Source organism: Nicotiana tabacum, chromosome 21 (assembly GCF_000715075.1).
Source record: "Nicotiana tabacum cultivar K326 chromosome 21, ASM71507v2, whole genome shotgun sequence".
Taxonomy (NCBI): Eukaryota; Viridiplantae; Streptophyta; class Magnoliopsida; order Solanales; family Solanaceae; genus Nicotiana; species Nicotiana tabacum.
The window spans coordinates 74,115,810-74,132,228 of NC_134100.1; positions in this window are offsets into that span (position 1 = coordinate 74,115,810).

A 16,419-nucleotide genomic window follows, 5' to 3' on the forward strand; every position below is an offset into this window, starting at 1 on the left:
TGAGTTACAGACGTGGTTCAGATCATTTTTCCTCTTGTTGCCTTGTTGAAGAGTTGCTTATACTAGTGTAGCCGCATCTGCGGAGTCTTGGCCGCAGAAGCGACTTCGCAAATGCGGGTTGTCCATCACAGAAGCGAGGTGAGAGATGGTGAGGAAGACCGCATGAGCGGATTTTTGTAGCGCACCTGCATGATTTTGAGCGCAGGAGCGGGAGTTGGCGCAGATGTGGGTCCTTGTGTCGCACCTGCGATGTCGCAGGAGCGGATGTTTCTCGGCATGTGTGAGGGCCATTTCTCCAGTGCCTCTCCGCAGAAGCAGAACGTTTGTCGCAAAAGTGGCTAAGTGCGTCACAGATGAGATGATGCCTGGGCAGAAGCTATATATCGAGGTATTTGGTTCTTTTATCATATTTTGAGATTTGGGGATCGGATTGAGACGATATTCGAAGCAAATTTCATCACAAGGATTGGGGTAAATGTTCTACACTAGGATTTGATTATATTTCGTGATTCTATCTTCGTTTTTGGTAATTGGATTATGAATTATAAAAAGAAATTTGGAGTTTTAGTATAAAGTTTCATAAAGCAAATTTTTGAGTTTTGAACATCGATTTGGAGTCGGATTTGAGTGAAACTAGTATGGTTGGACTCGTAATTGAATGGGTTGTTGGATTTTATAAGTTTCCTCGAGTTTCGAGGTACAGGACTGGGTTGGACTTTTTGGTTGATTTTGGGCTTTTGATTAAAGATTCGACCTTTGTCGATTCGGTTTGTTTCCTTCGGCATTAATTGATGTATTTGGGTTGCTTTTGGCTAGTTTCGAGCCGTTCCGAGGTCGGTACGTGCAAGATGGCATTTTTGGACCATCGCTTGGCTTGCTCAGTATCAGATTTGGCTTGTTCGAGGTAAGTAACACTTCTAAACTTAGTGCTAAGGGTATGAACCCCTGGATATACGTGATATATGTTTGGTGTTGAGGTGACGCACATGTTAGGTGACGGGTGTGTGGGCGTGCACCGTGTAAATTGTGAATCGGTTATTTTTATGGTACTGTATAGTATCTAATCATATTTGTATCCATGAGATCTCTACGTGCTAGAGTAATTGAGTTGTGATCCATGTTAGAAATCATGTTTATGCTATATGCTTATCATGTTGGGACCCACTGAGATCAGTTTTGTTGTTGAGTTATTTGCTTACATTGCAATTACAAACTCAGTCATAAGAATTCTTCTGCATATCATATCTCAGTTTCTGTTACCATTTATTGATACATCACATCATCATTTTGGGCTGATTTTCATGACAATGTGATCCCGAGAGACTGGAGAGATTGATGACTGAGTGAGGCCGAGGGCCTGATGGTGAGGATATTGTTGGGATTAGGCTGCATGCCGCAATATGTTTCTATTGATTTATGCCATGATTGACTTGTTATAGCGCTTGGGCTAAAGGAGCCCCTCCGAAGTCTGTATGAACCCCCAGTGAGCGCAGGTACCTACTGAGTACGAGTGTCGAGTGCCGAGCGATTGTGAGGACTGAGTGACTGGGAGGACTGAGTGAATTGATACTTTAAGAGTATGCATATGGTTTTATCACTGAGATGAATTGCATTCGACATGCACACTTGACATACAGACATAGAGATGCATTTTTCACATGATGTACGACATGGTGTCATTCATGACTTCACATACATATTGACATGTAGGCATAGAGATGTACTTTTCTCATGCCATTTGAAAATGAAACATTTACCTATTGAAAGTTTTTGGGGAAAATCACAGTTTTACAAACGTACTCATATTTTGGGGATATCGGTAAAAGATTTGGGTTTACATTGACATACTCGAAAAGCATACCTATTTTCCGGAGCTGTGAACGAGCTGAGCACTATATATCTGAATTACTTCTTTTATCACTTTTATTATGTTGTTATGAACTGTTGTTTTCTATTGGTGTTGGACTCCAGCCTTTGTTCCAGCTCGTCACTACTTTCAACCTAAGGTTAGGTTTGTTACTTATTGAGTACTTGGGGTCGGTTGTACTCATACTACACTTCTGCACCTTGCGTGCAGATGTTGGATGCTGATGTTGTTGTGCACGGTGGAAACTGGATTTGAAGATGTACCTGTGTTCCGGTCATAGCTGCCTCTTGATCTTGGTACCTTTATAATCTTAATTTGTTCATGTATATTTCATATAGATGATGTATTTTATTTCATACCAGCTTTGTAAATTCTAAATCTAAGAAGCTCATGATTTGTACTACCAGTCCTTGAGAATTTTTGTATAAAAGCAGTTTTATTATCATTTCTTTCTTGAAAAATCTCATTAATTTGGATAGTTGTTAATTGGCTTACCTAGCGGGTTGGGTTAGGTTCCATCACGACTAGTTGGATTTTGGCACATATGAGGAACTATGAGGAACCTCTAGTCCCCCAAATTTTTCCATGCGGGAGTAATAAATTTCAGTAAACGTGGCCACCACACCCTTTTTAGCAGCGTGAATGATGACAATGACTGTGGATGGATGGATCGGTTTGTCATCATTGCTATTAGGGATATCATCCCGACCACAACTCCATCATTTCCTGAATCATGGAGACGTTCATGTAAGTTTGTGATTTATTCATCTCTTTAATTCGTAAAAAGACTGCTTCCCGACATTATTGACCTCTTTGTTTCTGTTGTTTAAGCTATTCGGTGGACACCACCAAGGGTTGAAGTCCTGGACCAATGGGTTCAGAAGATTCTGGTTATTACAATGCCAGAAACCCACCGGTGGAAGGAGATGGCCCCCAAATACGAGTGGAAGCCCAAATACGGGTGGAAGGGCAAGAACCACGGTAAATTAATTCCTTTTACTTTTCCGCCTCTGTATGTACATAAGTAAACTTGCTAACCATATCTTTTTGTTTTGATTCAAGACTCTCGTAGGTCTTTGTTACCTGCCCCGAAGTTGAGGTTTTGGCTGATCCTGTGGAGGCTGCGAGATTGTTGCAAGATGCTCTTACTCGGAGGGGCGCCCTCGAGGCTGCTTCCGGTGTGGGCACTTCCTCTCGGAGTCCCCAGCCAGAGAACAAGAGATCAAAAAGGTGGCGCTCTTCCTCGGCTGGGGATAAAAATAAAAAATTAAAGAAGGCCACACCTGAGCTAGTCATGGCCGCAGTGGTCATTGAAGATGATGGGGAATTTAGTGATGAAGAGGCTTCCCTTCAACGGAGACAACGATCTTCATTAGCTCAACCGGGGGAGCTTAAAACCACAACTGAAAGTGAAGTCCGAATACTTTGGGATAAAATGGAGATAGTAGAGAATGTCGATTCTCGCTTTCCGACCCCTGTTGTTGCTTCTGGTCCCTAGAGATCAGAACCCGAGCCTTTTATGCCTTCGGTTGGTGAGCAACCGATAATCAGTGTTGCTCCCGTTGTAGCTGCTTCTCAACCTAGAACACCAACAACTTCATGCCCATCTACACTAGCTGCTCCAATGCAACTAGCATCCGATGCATCCTCTCCGCCGACCATAGATGCCCGAGAAGAGGGTGTTTTTCTTCCCCAGTCCCCTGATCATGGGAACTTAGGGCACAATTACTCACCCCCTTCTCCAGATCCTCGAGGAAGAAGGAGTGTAACACTATCAGTTTCGAAAGGGTGCCATCTGTTGTCTAGGTCGGTAGATCTTACTAACTACCTGAAGCCGCTGGTTTCAGAGAAATATAAGAAGAAGATACACTCCCTTTCTGGGGAGTGCATTTGGAACAACACCATACACTATGCGGCAACAGTATCGTACTTATTCTCTTACTGTTTGTTCTTTGTTTATCTGTTATAATGGTTTTCTGACTTTTATATACGTTTTGTAGGCCAATTTCCTTGCGCCCGAGGGCCTTCAGAGATTGATCCTAAATAAATAAGGACTTTGTCCGAGCGGGATCATTTGTTGGCCTAAAGGAATCAACTTATTGTGCGCCTTCCGGTGCAAGAGACAAAGGCTGCTGAAGCGACCGAGCTTGAGGCCCAGTTGAAGCAGAGTGAGCAGGAAGTAATGGCCCACCGCCAAGAAGCCACTCAACTACATGCACAACCTCAAGATGCTAAGTCTAGATGGGCTGAGCTTCAAGATGTTGCTCTTGCTGCTGCCAAGCGCGAGTCTACCTCCGTTGAGCAAGTAAATAACTTGGAGGAAGCCTTGTGCTCCAAAACCGAAGAGGTTGCTGCCGCCGAGGAGAAGCGGGCCCAGATGGAAGAGATATTTAAGAAGATTATGGAGCAAAACCAGGTTCGCATATCTACAATCTGTGATCTTGATCTTAGCCTTGGCGCCACAAGATCCGAGCGGGATGGTCTCCAGGCCAAGGTTGACAAGCTTAAGTCAAAACTCCAGTTCCAAGAAGATTCCCTCATATTCGAAATGACGTACTCTATGTATCATATGAGGAGAAAAACTTTGGAGGAGGACAAAGCGGGCATCATTGATATTGATGATGAAATCGCCAAGGCCCGAGCACTGGAGTTAACTGCTCGAGAACGTCTCCCGGCTAAGCCGAACGCAACTGACTCTTCGAGTATCGGTTCTGAGTATTCAGGAAACAAGGAGGAACTTGAAGAGAATGATGATGAAGTCCCAGGTCCCGCACCAGTGATAGGTCTGCCCACTTCTCTTGGGGGGCATAGATGCCTCTCTCCCCCGAGTTCCGGTGGCGATGATGTTTAGATTCTTTCTCTTTTTTTTTGTTATTTTCCTTTGTACTTTTGTACTTATGCCGTTTGAAAATTTTATAAATAAAGAAGACGTTTGGTTGAGTATTGCGCAAAGTTTTATCCTTTTTGTGTCGAATTAGATAAGGCTTCGGGTGTATTTTTGTCCGATAGCTTTTTGTTCTGGGCATAAATTTTTCTGTAACCAATCATTTACTATGAGGGTTTCATAAGAGAGGTCCCTCTTATGTTTACGGTGCTCTTGAAGAGGACGTCTCATGTTCATTTCGGCGTAAGCATTTGAAGTTTTTTGTTAACTTTCAAATGATAAAATTAACTCCTCGTTTGGACAAGAAAAGAGATAAAAACAAAGACTTTATTTTATTCCTTCCATCTTTAAAAGTACATAATCATTCGATTGCTAAATAAAATAAATTGCTAATACATGTGGCTAACTTATACAACTTGTTTCTATGGGGCTGGCCATACAGTCCTGGTCCTGCTGAGACATTATTGTTCTCGGGTCTCGTTATCCCAATTTTCATGGCATCCTTGTTGTCGTATCCAATACTATTCCCCAGTGTTCGAATGCGAAGTATGCGAATTGGAACACTGGAGGTCTTGCTACGTTGTTTAAACACTTGTGAACGGTTGGATAGTCTTTGGTTTGATGGTGAGTTTTGTTTCCATAAGGAACTTGCCATCGAGCCAAAGATTATCTAACCATCCCATAGTGGTTTTATGATCTCAATGAATTGTCATTTAAAGGTATTAACTTTGCAGATGATGCTTCCTTCGTAGTATGCTTTCGGTTTCTTCCTCGTTAAAAACCTTGCCAGAAAAACCCGATTGGGACAAAAACTAGTCGAAGGGAAAAATAGTGCAGCACATGCTTTTAGTACAGGCGAGATCCATCAGCAATAATACCGTTTGAGGTACGTCACATTCTAATTGCTGGGCAATTTGACTCCATCTTGATTCTCTAGCTCGTATGATCCCTTATCGGTAATAGTCGAAACCCGGTAGAGGTCTTTCCACATCGGACCTAGCTTCCCAACATTGATTTCCCGAGTGTTTTGAGTCACTTTCCTTAAAACCAAGTCTCCTACTTTAACATAGAGGAGATTGTCCCTCCGGTTATAGTATCTTTCCATCATTTGCTTTTGAGCCACCATCCTCACATGTGCCAAGTCCATGCGTTCATCGAGCAATTCCAGTATTACCAGCAATGCCTCATTATTTGCTTCTTCATCTGTTCGGAAGAACCGTAAGGTTGGTTCTCTTACTTCCACCGGATCAGAGCTTCTGAGTCGTATACGAGAGAGAAAGGTGTCTCTCCTGTGCTTGATGTTTTTGTCGTCCGGTATCTCTTCGGGCCACTTGCCTTTAGACGCTTCTTACCTCATTTTGAGGTTTTGAATAATCACCTTATTAGTCGATTCCCCATGCCCATTAACGCTTTTATGGTATGGTGAGGATGTAATCCTTTTGATTTTCAGGTCTTCAAGAAATTTTGTGACTTTGGAGCCTATGAACGATGGTCTATTATCACAGGCAATCTACTTCGGTATTCTGAACCGTAAAATTATGTATTCCCATAGGAAGTCAACCACTTCGCGCTAACCGGTCTTTTAGTAAGAACCTGCTTCAGCCCATTTAGTGAAGTAATCAGTTAAAATTAAAAGGAATCTTACCTTTTCGGGACCTGGTGGTAGCAACCCAACTATATCCATTCCCCATTTCATGAATGGTCATGGGGATAGTACATAATGCAAGAGTTTCACCGGTTGGTGCACCAATTGTGCATATCTTTGAGATTTGTCATATTTCTGAACAAATGCCTTTGCGTCTTATTCCATCTGGGGCCAGTAGTATTGTTCCCTAACCAGATTTAGCACCAACAAGTCTGCACTGGAATGGTTCCTGCAAATTCCTTCATGGACCTCTCTCATCACGTATTCCGCCTCTGAGGCTCCTAGACATCGGTCCAACGGGCCTTGGAACTATCTCATATATAATTGTCCGCACAAGAGGCTGTAGCGAGCCGGTTTGGTGTGTAGTGCCCGGGATTCCTTCGGGTCTTCGGGCAACTTGCCATGCCGAAGATAATCGATGAACTCATTCCTCTAGTCCCAGACTAGGTTGGTTGTATTTACTTCACAATAGCTATCCACATCCATCACTGAATGCATAAGTTGAACGATAATACTTGAGTCAGATCCTTTCATTTCCGTGGACGACCCCAAATTGGCTAATGCATCTACATCTACGTTTTCTTCTCTCGGGATGTGTGTGATCGACCACTCCCTGAATCGTGCAAGCAAAGTTTGAACTTTAATCACGTACTGTTGCATGCGTTCCTACTTTGCATCGAAAATCCCGTACACTTGGTTTACTACCAATTAGGAATCATATTTGATTTATATCATCTCAGAGCCAAGTCCCTAGGCAAGTTCGAGTCCTGCAACCAAAGCCTCATACTCGGCTTCATTATTAATTATTGGAATAGTTTTTATGGCCTGCCTCAGGGTTTCCCCCGAAGGCGTGATTAGGACCACCCCGAGCCCGGACCCTTTCACATTGGAAGCTCCGTTTGTGAACAAAGTCCAAACTCCTGATGTCGTTTTCGATACTAGAACCGCTTCTTTAGCAACCAAGGGCAATAAGCCGGGACTGAAATCGTCTACAAAGTCGGCCAAAACTTGTGATTTGATTGCAGCCTTGAGCTTGTATTCAATATCGAACTCAGTAATTTTGACCGCCCATTTGGCCAACCAGCCTGATAATTCAGGATTGTGAAGAACATTCCGCAAGGGGAAGGTCATCACAACGGCTATCGAGTGACATTAAAAATAAGGCCTAAATTTTTGAGAGGCGACTATGAGAGCTAAGGTTAGTTTTTCGAGGTACGAATAATGAGTCTTCACTCCTGACAAAATTTTGCTAACATAATAAACAGGATATTGCATACCTTCGTCCTCCCGGACTAGAACAGCACTTACTGCTACCTCTAAGACTGTTAAGTGTATTAGCATTTGTTCACCTTCCCCCGATTTCGATAATAGTGTGGGGCTTGATAGATAACGTTTCAGGTCTTTTAAGGCCTGCTGACATTCCGAAGTCCATTCGAAATTCTTCTTCTTCTTCATAAGTGAGAAGAAGTGATGAAATTTTTCCGAGGATCGTGAGATGAACCTGCTTAATGCGACCAATCTTCTGTTTATCCTTTGGACTTATTTTACGCTTGTCAGCTAGTCTGAGATGTCCTCGATGGCTTTGATCTTATCGAGATTTACCTAGATCCCCCTTTGTGAATGCAAGAAACCCAAGAACATACCGGAGCCAACCCCGAACGCGTATTTTTCTGAGTTGAGCTTCATATTGTGCTTCCTCAAGATATCGAAGTTTTCTTGGAGATGCTTTAAATAATCAACTACATTCAAAGACTTGACCAACATGTCATCTATATACACTTCCATCGTTTTACCTATTTGCCTCTCGAACATATTGTTCACGAGCCTCAAATAAGTGGCTCCGGTGTTTTTAATCCCAAAGGGCATCACATTGTAACAATATGTGCCAAAGTTCATTATGAACAAAGTTTTTTCCTGATCCTTCGGGTTCATATTGATTTGATTGTACCCGGAATAAGCATCAAGGAAACTCATTAACTCGTGCCTGGCCATTGCATCAATCATTTGATCAATGTTTGGTAGTAGGAACGAGTCTTTAGGGCACGCCTTATTCAAGTCCTTATAATCTACGCACATTCGAAACTTGTTATTCTTTTTTGGAACCACAACTACATTAGCTAACCATTCAGGATACTTTACCTCCCAGAGGATTGAATCGATGTCAAGTAGTCGCATTACCTCTTCCTTAACAAACCTGTTTCTGACCTCGGCTATTGGGCGTTTCTTTTGCCTTATCGGAGGAATGCTCGGGTCCAAGCTTAGTCTGTGCACGGATACCTCTAGTGGGATAACTATCATATCCAAGTACAACCATGCAAAACAATCAACGTTAGCTTTAAGAAAATTAATAAATCCTGACCTGAGTTTAGGATTGAGTCTTATTCCCAAGTGAAACTTCCTCTCCAAGAATTCCTCGAACAAAACCACTTGTTTGAGTTCTTCTGCTACAAATTTGGTTGCGTATGTCTCTTCCGGTACCTAAAAGTATCTTGGTACCTGGTGGGATTCCGATAACTCCTCGCACTTATCATCTTCACTTGGCATGGGAGAAGGCGCCGATTCTTGTAATTGTTATTTGCTGGGCTCCTTCCCTTTACTGCTGGAAATCTAGGTTCATTTCTCGCACTACCAGTTGATCTCCTCTTATCTGTTTAACTCACTATGGGTCGGTAATTTCAACAGTTGGTGATATGTTGATGGTACGACCTTCATCTCATGTAACCATGATCTACCGAGAATTTGGCTAGTTCTAGCACTCTCCATTGAATGATGTTGGCTGAGCTTCCTGGGTCTACCAAAACACGTTTAATTTTGAAATCTAGAACATTAAGAGAAATTACCAGGGCGTCGTTATGCGGTAAAAAACGTTTGTCGGCATCCTCCTTTGTGAAGGTGATGTCGTCTTCGGCGACTTTCTGGAGTCTCTTACTGTGGGTCACCGATACTTTTGTCTTTTTGGCCGCCGAGAAGGTTACACCATTGATTTCATTCCCTCCAAAAATCATGTTGATAGTCAACCGAGGAGGGTCTTCCCCTATTTGTGAGGGTTATGCATTATCCCGGCTGCGACCGTAATTGTTCTTGGCTCGGTCGCTCAAGAACTCCCTGAGATGGACGTTCTTCAACAGTGTTGCCACCTCCTCGCGCATGCTGGCAGTTCCCAGTTCTATGGCCTTTAGTCCCATGATACTCACACCATAAGTTAGGATCCCTCTGGCTAGGATCGGATATGATTGGCTTCGAGAATCTTTCTTTTTTGATATTCCTCATCGATGATACCTACTCCCAAGTCCCCGGCACTTCTTTTTCTTGCAACGATCTATTGTTCCAGCCACGGTCGACTCTTCTTTCGGGATCGAACCTATCCGAGGACCAGAATCCTTTTCTACCACGTCTCTCGGCTCTCTCGTAACGCAATAAGCAGCCTTTAGAAGATCAATGTTTTGTATCAAAGTCATCCTTGAACTTATCCTGATTCTTGTATCTATCCCACCCCTTGGGTGATGTCGGGAACCCGAGCTGATTATCTGCAATCCTTATTTTTGATTCATAGAGGTTATGGACATCCACCCATGTGGTTGCTTGGAACTCGAGAAGGCTTTCCTTTAATTTTGGGGAGGCGTCAGAGCTCCTCGGGTTCAAACCCTTAGTGAATGTCTATGCTGCCCATTCATTTGGTATGACCGGTAGCAATATCCTCTCTTTCGAGAATCTAATAACGAACTCCCGCAACAATTCGGACTTGCCCTGTGCGATCCTAAATATGTCCGTCTTCCTGGCTTGGACCTTTCTGGCCCCGGCATGTGCCTTAATGAATGAATCTGCAAGCATTTCAAAAGAGTCAATTGAATGCTCGGGTAAAAGCGAATACCATGTCAAGGCCCCCTTCGTGAGGGTTTCTCCAAACTTTTTCAGCAGAGCCAATTCGATCTCTTGTTGAGCTAAATTGTTCCCTTTCACAGCCGTTGTGTAAGTTGTGATGTGCTCCTGAGGGTCCAAGGTCCCATCATTTTTTGGTATGTATGGTATTTTTAACCTCTTCAGTATTAATTCCGGTGTTGCACTCGGTTTGAATGGCAACTGAGTATATTTTTTTGAATCCGGCCATTCAAAACTAGCGGTGCGCCTGGGATCTGGTCCATTCGGCTGTGAAACTCCTTCGCGTTTTGATCCATCTGCTCGTTCATCTCCCTCATGAATCTCATGAGTTCAGTTTTGAAGGGATCATTACCGTTGTTATTACCGATCCCCCTGGTACCGTCAAAGCCGACCTCACCCCTAGGGGTATTGTTATCAGCTCTTTGAGCTGTCTAATATCTGATTTTTAGGAACGTCGGGTGGAACCAGGCCTCTTCCATTTGCATTGTTGAAAGCCCCCGACAATGTTTGTTTCAACTCCGTCATGACTTGGTCTTGCCTTGAGAGATGACCCATGATGGCCTTTTGTTGCTCTCTCAAGATCCTTATTGTTTCCGTAACGTGCTCATCTTCCGCGTCATCGAGAGTTGGCTCCCATACATGTCGGGGGTACTGTCCTCCACGGATCGGGGTTGCCTCGTCCCCCTCATTGTGGGTGTCGCTGATTAAATCCTCATGTTAAGGTAAGTCATTTTGTCCCTCAACGTTGCGCGCGATGTTGACATCGTTAGTTGCCATTTTTGATTTTTTGCTAAGAAAAAAAAGAATCAAACAAGTTAGTAATAGATGCAAGGATAAACTAAATTACGCAGATGTCTAAGCCCCACGGTGGGCACCAATTTGTTTAACCATAAAACTGTACAATTGAATTTGTTACGCTGTTTATAGACAAGCGAACTGATTTGATCCAAAATGATAAATAAACTAGATTAAAAATGAGACTTAGCGATAAATATCAAAGGGAATGACAAGCCCGACTCCGGGAGCAATGTCTCCGATGACAGAAATAAGAGCAATATAAAACAGAAAGTAAAGTTATTTTATTTAGCTTGAGAATAAAATGTAGCATAAGTTTTGCCAAAGATTTCGTATGTTACAATGGCTGTTGAGCCTAGTATTTATAGCTAGACATAAGGAAATAATATCCTAGGATTGAGCCCCTCTTAAATGACAATAAATGGGGCCATTGATGAATATGTAACGGTATGCTATGAATGCAAATATTCTCTGAAACGGCTGCCCATTTAATGCCAGGAAATATTTTTCATTAATATTTTTCGATGGCAAACATCCAATCTGCTCACGTTGATTGTGATCCTTTCAGGGTTCATCCGATACCAATGGCAATTGTTATTCCCGGTACTGGCTGTTACTCAATTTATCTTCTGCTTGTCTTTGGTTCTACGTGTCGCCCTACCATTTGATCATTTAATATAAGCCAATTTTACCCTATACAATGGTGTATGCAGAAATTACTCATGCTATATGGATAGTACGGAAGCAAAGTATGTTTTAGCAAACAAATTATGACGTGGATACTATTGTTAGGAGAGTAGTCTGTATTTGTAATGTTAGAGCCTCTTTAAGATGCAGGACTCTTGTGCAGTCACGGATCATTTATAAGTCATAGATAGATTTTGATGTTTCGTTGTGTGCCGGAATGGCAAGTTGAAGAAAGAGGGAACTACACAAAATATTTACTTGGGCCTATTATATTATTCGTTTCTTCCTATCTTTAAAATAATTACATAAAATACCTATACGATCAAAATAAATTACCCGCCCACCCAAACCCCACTTAAGCCGCGAGATCCATTTGTTGAGATTCTTCTGTTTTGGTAATCATTACATGTAAGCACGAGATATGAATTTAGCAAACTTCTTCTTCTTTATGGCAGATTATATCCACCTATAGGTCGTACCATAATTGACCTCTATTTTAGCATTGATGAGTTTTTCTTGCAAATAAATAATATTCAATTAACATACAAATCTCTCAAATAGGATTTTCTCTTTTATTGTCTTCTCAAATATAAATAAACGTTTTTCTTCTATCTTTCTCATTTCATAATAGGATCTATGTGTCCATTGAATATATTTTATTAATTTATTCTCCATTTCAAAATGGTATATAGTATATTATTATAACATATCTAAATTTTAGTATAATCGATGACGCATAAAATTGAGTTAATTAGATTATGTGACAACTGATATTAATTCTGTTTAATAATTGAATTAATTTTATTTTTTACTAAAACTCTTTGCATACAACTGTATACCCTGTTGGTATATCTATATACTATACTGGTATCATATGTTAGTTGGAACCTTTTTTGGTTGTATTAGCTATATTTAATTGGTACACTGTTTGATTTTTCTTTAGTAATAGTAATATAGTACAATATCTTGATTTTTTTAAATTTTTCTTTATGCATATGTATTATGTAATCATTTTGATTTTTTCTTTATGCGTTTGTTTTATATAATAGTATTATAGTACAATATCTTAAAATATATTATTATATTAATATGTGGTACACTATTTTTTGATTTCTCTTTATGCATGTGTATTATGTAATAGTAGTATAGTCATATATAGTTGCCTGGAATTAATTGGTAGAACTGTATACCCTATTGGTATAATTATATGTCATAGTGGTATCATATGATAGTTGGAATATTTTTTGATTGTTTTGGCTGCATTTTTAAGTGAATTCTATTCTGAAATGGTTTATATGATCATGTTTTATTGTGTTGGATTTTCTTGTACCTATGGACATAGATTTTGTGTATTATGTAATAGTTTTTATAGTTATATGCAGTTGTTGGAATGACCCCTTACAATTATATACTCTATTAGTATAGCTATATACTATATTGGTATCATATGTTAGTTGAATCCTTTTTTTGGTCGTATTAGCTGCATTTAATTAGTACACTATTTGATTTTCTTTTAATAATAATAATATAGTACAATATCTTGAAATACTTTATTATATTAATATGTGGTACACTATTTTTTATTTTTCTCTATTTGCATGCGTGTTATGTAATAGTAGTATAGTCATATTGTTGCCGAGAATTAACAAGTAAATTGTATACCATGTTGGTATAGTTATATGCCATATTGGTATCATATGGTAGTTTGAATATTTTTTGGTTGTTTTAACTACATTTTTAAGTGAATTCTATTATGAAATTATTTATATGAACATGATTTGGAGTGCTGAAATTTTTTTGTGCCGATGGACATAGATTATGTGTATTATGTAATAATTTTTATAGTTATAGGCAATTGTTGGAACGATCACATACTACTATATACCCTGTTAGTATACGGAATTAGCAAGTTGCTTTGCGAATATTTAGCTTGTAATATGAGCATCTAATTTTCTCATATTTTTATTGTATCCTTTAATGTTTTAGTACAGTAGTATAGTCGCAGATAGTTGTAGCAATATTCTAGAGCAATCATATACTATATTGGTATACATGTATACCATATTGGTATTATATGATACTAGAAATCTTTTTTGCTACTTATATTTTTATTGCATTTTCCAATATTTTATTATCATTTCTATTCTAACTAGTATATATGGAGATTTGGTGGCCGTATATTATGTTTTCTTACTCCATAATTGGTTGTGTTATTGCTAATGGTAGAGTGTGTACTGATCTTTATAGGGAAGGAGATCAAGGTTTGCATGGCAATCACGTGGAATTAGAAAAGGAACAAGAAATAAAGAAAAAAATAAAAAGAACAAAAATAAAGAAGGAGTCAAATTTGAGTGTGAAATAAGTTATGATAAAAATAACAATAATACGCTCTGGGCAAAAATAAATGAATAAAAGAGAAAAAGTAAAAAATAAGAAGAAAACGAGAAAAAAGAAAAGGAGAAAAGAAAGAAAAAAGGAAAAAAGAAAAGAAGCATAGAAATAAAAAAGAATTGGAGAAAAAAGAGAAAATTTTCCACAAAAATTACTATGGGTAGGAAATGTAATTAGTTTAATAGGTAAAAAAAAAAAAATAGGCAGGGAATGATAAATAGTTTTATTTTTGTGGGTAACTAACCTTCCTAGGAGATGGGCTTTTCTTCTCAATAAGTATAGTGTTTCTAGTCTAGTTTGTTAGATTTTTCATTGCTAAGTTGGATGTGATAGCTGCAACTTGTTTGTATTTTCAACTTGGTGGTTAATATAATTCCTTTAATTACCAAAAAAATATTAAATATTTTAAGATTTAGGAAAGAGAATCTTTATAAAAAGGAAAGACAATTATTTAGTCACGCTCTTTTTGTTTCCCATTTGATGTTTGGCATCCATTTTAGACTTTGACTAATTCAGATTCATGCCATGTAAGACCTATTAAGCGAAATGCACACCATATCAAAATTTTATCATGTTTGATATCCATTTTAGGCTTCAATTAATCCTTATTCATGCCATGTAAGACCTATTAAGCGAAATGCACTTCGTATCAGAATTTTATCAATTCTTGAAACTCGAACACGAGACCTCTGATTAATGATGCAAAAAATTTATCCATTCCAATATTTAGTCATGTAATTTAGGGTGACCATTGGATAATTTAAGTTCTTATATTTGTTATTATTTTTATCTCTCGTAGTAAAACTTATATTTTGTACTCTCATTTCTTCTTTCTACTAAGCTATCTATTCTTTCAGAAACAAGGTCCTAAGGACATTGAATAAATCAAATTTCAATTTGTTTTTCATACCTTCTCAAGTTTTCAAGCATTACTTAGGTTATATTGTTCTAACTTTCTATTTTTCTTTTAACTTAAATATTATTATTTTTTATGCCTTTTATTTATTAGTGTATATTGCTTTTTTACTATTTTTAGAATTCATATATATCAACTAAGAAAATATGAAGTGTTACTCAAAATAAAATATAACAAATGAGAGATGAGTCGAAACTCTAATAAGAAGTTTTTTAAAAACTTGAGGCTTCTCAATAAAGCTTTGCTTTAGGCCACTAATATAATGAGCTGCCCATGATCGGATGCAATTCATTCAGCAACGAGATTGAGAACAAATTTGTTTGTCCAAAATAATATATTAACAATTCAAAAATAATACAAGTTGGAAAATTTTGTAAGCATTTACAAAAGTAGTAATCAGCTAAATTTCGATACATTAAGAGCCCGTTTGGATTAGCTGATAAATATTAGGTGCTGAAAAATACTTTTAAGTGCTGAAACTGATTTAATAAATAAGCAGTTACGTGTTTGGATATAAGTGCTGAAATTGATAATAAGCTGCTGCAGTATTTGATAAAAAAAATGCTGATAAGTTCTTTTTCTGTTAAAATGACTTAAATAAGCTTAGAAGTGTTTACACTTATAAGGGCGTAATTTCTTCAAAATTTTAGATTCCAAATCGATCCAAATACAAAATATTCTATTTGTCATTTTATTTTAAATATAACTGTGCTTAGATAAGATAAATTTTATGATAAATATAATTTATTTTATGATAAGCATATAATCATAAGTTATAATAATTAATAAATTGATAAAAGTTTCTCAGTAAAAAATAAACCTAAATAGGACAAAATATTTGAAGAGAAACAAACACTGTCTTTATCACCACAACACTTAGAAAACTAACACACCAAAAATTTGATATGTCCTCATTTATTACATACAGTTTAAAGATTAATACACAATCACATAAATATAAATATGCAAAGGAATAAAGAATTTGCTTATTTTAAATAGTCAATGAGCATTGCAGACTTGAAGAGGCGGGGGAGGGTTAGGTTGAAATAGTATTTGAGGCGGTGAATATCGATGTAAGAGTTTTGTTCTAAAAAAGAATATTTTAAGGATAAAATAATAAAAAATTTGGTCAAACATAAAATGCTTATAAGCTAAAAATTTATAAGCCGGAGGTGACCAGCTTATAGCTTTTGGCTTATTTTTGACTTATAAGCACTTGACTTATAAACACTTTTAACTTTACCAAATACGATGATAAACCAAAAAATACTTATAAGTTAGTTTCATCAGCTTATAGGCTTAGTCAAACCCTCTAATTCAGACTTGACTGACAATTTCAAATGACCAGAATAAAT